Consider the following 4,995-nt stretch of genomic DNA (forward strand, 5'->3'; position numbering starts at 1 on the left):
GTACTTAAAGATGTTTTGTTCCATTTAATTTAAGAGAAACATTAGCAAAAATGAGGAGGGCACATAAAGTTAAAACAATCATATTGTTCTCCCAGATTCTCTGAAATCTCTCTTTCCTCTTACTTCCTTACATGGAAGTTAAATTATAATTTAGAGTCAGATCTTAGTTTATAAGGGGCATATGCTATCTTTTCCCTCTATTTGTCCTTTGGTTCCTTCTCTGAAGAACTTTACCTCTAGGCTAAATTATTTAGTTGCCAAATTATTTAGTTACTATAAATTTTCCTCAGTGCCTAGGAGCCTCTTACTTATAAATATTCTAGAGGTGCTAACGAAGCTTCCTCCAGACTAGGTCAGGAGAAGACACTGTGCTTTTCCCTATTCCTCTCTCATCCACCGCATGAACAAGAGAGAATTTCTCCCATCCACTCTTCAGAAAACAAGCCTGATTCTTAAGCCCACAATGATAGAGAGTCAAGGAACTTTGAGTTAAAGGTGCGAGATACAACTAAATCTTGTCACTGAGCAGAACTGGTAGCCACTGTGGAAGTTTTTCTGCACTCAGAATCATCCCCCTCCACACACAGAGCCCTGGCCACACCCCCATCCCAACTTGGACTCTCAATTTAAGATTGGAAGGTCCTGAGGGAATATCATCTACCCTACATCCTCAGGAATGCATCTAGCAACAACTTTCTTACCCCAAGGAAGCAAGTCAGGCACAGTTGAACTTAGAATGTTTTCAAATCAGAAATCTCTTACTCTAAGGTGAAGTTTCCAAATTCTTATTGAATCGAACTCAAATTTTCACTTACAGAAGTGACAAATTCTCTTGTCTCAAATCATGCCATTTGAAAAAAACAATTTGGATTTCTTAATTGGATAGAATAGATAATAATTTAATTTCCTACAAAGATTATACTTCATTATGCTAATAATTGCTATTCACTAGAAATATCAGTAGGTTAAAGTACTATTCCTCTCTTGTTTTCATTTAAAAGGTTTAGTTAAAAAAAATCAGTGGAGAAATCTAGAGTTACATTCAAATAACACACACAAAAAAATTCCAAATATTTCTTAGTACAAATGTTGATACACTGTACTTAACTAAAAAGAATCCACTTATGAAAATATTTTTAGTGGTCTGTGACACATCATTAAATTTAGAAGAATCCTCTTGTGTGAAATCAAAATATTATATTACAGCATTTAATTTCATTTATATGATTGCTTTGTGCTGATATTCAAATCAATATTTTTACTTAAAGAAGAAAAAAGCCTCTGAGTTATATAATACATTCTTAAGACTTAATCCCTGTCTTCATATCTGAATGCCATTTCCAAACCCACTTAAAGAAGATAATTACAAAGTAAGTTAGTCATGAGACTTCCTTTTACAAACTGTGTATGTTATAGTGAGATTCAATTTTAAATTCCTCTCCAGAGTTACTTCTCACAAGTCTTGAATTTGATGCATGTAAAGGTGATGCGATTTTAAAAATGGATGCCACTGACACAGCTTGACCAATGTCTAGCCAAATAACAATTCCAACCTAGAGTCATTTATAAAGTCTGATAAAATTTTGAAATTGAAATATATGTCCTAAATCTGATCTATGACAGGGATATTATAAACATGCTCTGAAGGTGCCAGCTTGAACTGACAAACCCTTCCCAGGAAACATTGGGTTGCTCAGTGTGATTCTGGAGCTTCTGTGGCTCCCTGAACTACAGCTCAAGCTCAGCCTGGAATGGATCCTTTAGAAACACTCCATTTCCAGATTGTCTCTAGGAAACGGGAATGATGAATGATCTTTAAGTTACCTCCAATATGGGGCACACCATGTTCAGAATTCAGACATAGTTGTAGAAAGTTTTCCAAAGAACTTACTATTGTAACTCCACTATCATGAAGATCTAAAATTGCTATGTTAAATCAAAGGATAATAACAGATAAAAACATCATTTGTATATATCAATTCTTCTCATTTACAAATGAAGAAACAAAAAGCATCTGATTTTGTGGGTCATTGTTGCTTGATATCTGTTCTTTAATGGCATACTCAGGGGTTCCTTAATATTTGATAAAGTTACTGTGCCTAATGGCAAGATCATGTAGGCACTTATGTACACCATGTAAACCTGTCAAAGCTTCTCTGGTTAATGAGTTTTAAGGGTAGCACAATAATAAACTTTGCACTGTTCAATTATATCAGCATCAAAGATGTGGTATTGAAAGGACTCATACTTTAAAATCATAGACCCTGAGAACTTTGTGGTCAAAATCATATAAGTGAATATAAGAGCAGAATAAACAAGCTGTGCTCTGGGATAAATCAGAATGCTGAACATGAAAACGTCTTATTTTAGCCTGGGAGCAATGAAATTCTTTTTTTTTTCTGATAGACCCAGTCATAACCTTCCCACTTCTATTAGAACTAGTCAAAAACCTGTTCATTTACCCAACATGATATACAAGTAAATGATCTACTCATATAAAGGTGAGACCATGTTTCCAAATGCAGCTTTTTCTTAGCTAGCAAGTATAATAAATTCAGTTTTGTCTTTTATTTGTTTTCGTATTTTTATTAACACTTGTTCCATGAAATGCATTTGTTTGGGCAGACTTTTATGTGCTTGTATTCACCACATAACAACTTGGAGCACAAAGAAATCTTAGTGATATATGTTACTCTTAAGCTAGTCTCCTAATCTTCTCTAAATTATTGCTCAAATATCACAAAGGTTAATAGTCATGGAATTTTGCCACAACTACATAAATAAAAAAGGAAGAAATCTTTTGTAAATTAAAAATGCTTAAAAATGTTAACTATTATTTTAGTATATCAAAAGATACACTATCTTTTTCTTAAATTCCACCATAGAGCAAAAGAAATGGAATGTCTCAGCAATAGACATTGAGAAACACTTATGAATTTAAAAATTCTTCCTTGTCACTTTTGAAGTAGATGGTATTTTTTGAGACCCTGAAATTCATGAAATTCAAAAAAAAAAAGACATAGCAGAAAAGCATAACCTTTGCAAACTATCAGTTAAAATTTTTTTTTCACTGTCTACATTACCTGCCTACAGTATATTGAATGTTGGAGCAGTTACAAAAATATGCATAAAAGACATCACCAAATCTCAAATAACATACATTTATTTAAGCTGATAAGACCAATGAATACCAAATAATTAAAGAATAATGTAATTCTGAGTGATTCAGACTAAAATGCAATGTGAGTCAAATAAACATTCTAAATGAAATATTAGCATTCCTTGGCAACAAGAATTCCTTTTAAAGAAGAGGAATTGCACTAAGAAAGAAATCCACCAGATTAAAAGAAATAAGTTTTAAATCAGACTGAAGGTGTTAAAGCAAAAATGATTCTAAAATCCGTTTATAAGCTATAGGAAACTACACTTTCATAGTTCGTTTTATAATTATTTTGTCTCTAAAAATCTTTACTATATCTAATTTATCTTTGGGGAGAAAATCTTACTGATTTGATGAATAGAAGTCTGACTCAATAAGGAAAAACATTAGAGGTTAACAGTATGGTATAACTATCATCTAGTGGATTAGTTTCAATAGCATTTAAGTTTCTCAAAGCTGAAAAATCACCTATGAAAAGAAATTATAGATGCCATGACCTCTAATCACTTAAAGCAATAAACATTCTTAGGTTACAAGTTAGAAGAAAATACGTTTTATTTAATTAATATAATTAGAAAGCTTTGTATGTACATATATTTCTTAAATATACCTGGAGAATTTATAAATGTTGACCTTCAGCATCATATAACTTATAATGTATATCTCTAATGAAAGGAAAATAAAACTTTAAAAACTTTAGAAGCATTCTTAGAAAATTTAAATTATATTCTTAACTGATTAATTTAAATAATATATGATAAGGGGAATTAGAATATATCTAGAAATGAAAGAAAACATCTGTATTAAAATTTCTGGGATATAGCTTAAATAGTACTTAAGGAGAAATTTATAGCCTTAAATTCTTACCTTAGAAAAGAAGAAACATTAAAATTTAATAAACTAATTGTTAAATTTGAACATTAAAGAAAAACAAAAGGAATTATTCTAAAGAAAATAAAAGTAATGAAATGATAAAACAAAAGCAATAATGGGTGCTTGCTTTGGCAGCACATATACTAAAATAGAAATGATAGAGAAAAGGTAAGTATGGTCCCTGTGCAAGGATGACATGCAAATTCTTGAAGTGTTCCATATATTTGAGCTAGAGTACAACATGAAATATAATAATATATGTATAATAAGGAGACCAGAAGGAGAAGAAGAGGAGCAAGGGGTGGAAAACCTGTATGAAAAACTAATGACAGAAAACATCCCAAACATTGATGAGAGAAAAAGTCACACAAATCTAAGAAGCACAGAGGGTCCCAATCAAGTGAACCCAAAGAGACCCACCCCAAGACACATCATAATTAAAATAGCAAAATTCAAAGACAAAGAGAGAACCTTAAAGGCAACAAGGGAGCAACAGGAGGTAACATACAAGGGAGTCCTGTTAAGGCTAGCAGCTGACTTCTCAACAGAAACATTATAAGTCAGAAGAGAATGGCAAGAAATATTCTAAGTAATGAAAACCAAGGGCCTGCAACCAAGACTACTCTATCCAGCAAGGCTCTCAGTTAAAATGGATGGTCAAATAAGCAGTTTCCCAGACAAAAGAAGGCTAAAAGAATACACCTACACCAAACCAGCACTTCAAGACATGATAAAGGGACAGCTTTAAGATGAAGAAAAAGAGTGAGAAAGAGGAACACAGGTACAAAGGGGGAAAATGGCACTGAATAAGTACCTATCTAATAACCTTAAATGTAAATGAATTGAATGCTCCAATCAAAAGACATAGGGTAGCTGAATGGATTAGAAAACATGACCTGCATACATGCTGCCTCGAAGAGACCCACCTCAGAACAAGAGACCTACACAGCCTGAAAGTTCAG

The 4,995-nt window shown here is 32.6% G+C and overlaps 1 non-coding gene across 1 annotated transcript; it reads left to right on the top strand.

The window, feature by feature from the left end:
• The first annotated feature begins 4,152 nt into the window (after positions 1-4,152).
• LOC114514935 lies at positions 4,153-4,259 on the top strand. The gene has a single exon (XR_003686154.1). It is a non-coding gene; the product is annotated as a U6 spliceosomal RNA (small nuclear RNA).
• The last annotated feature ends 736 nt before the right edge of the window (positions 4,260-4,995 follow it).

This window comes from Phyllostomus discolor, chromosome 7 (assembly GCF_004126475.2).
Source record: "Phyllostomus discolor isolate MPI-MPIP mPhyDis1 chromosome 7, mPhyDis1.pri.v3, whole genome shotgun sequence".
Taxonomy (NCBI): Eukaryota; Metazoa; Chordata; class Mammalia; order Chiroptera; family Phyllostomidae; genus Phyllostomus; species Phyllostomus discolor.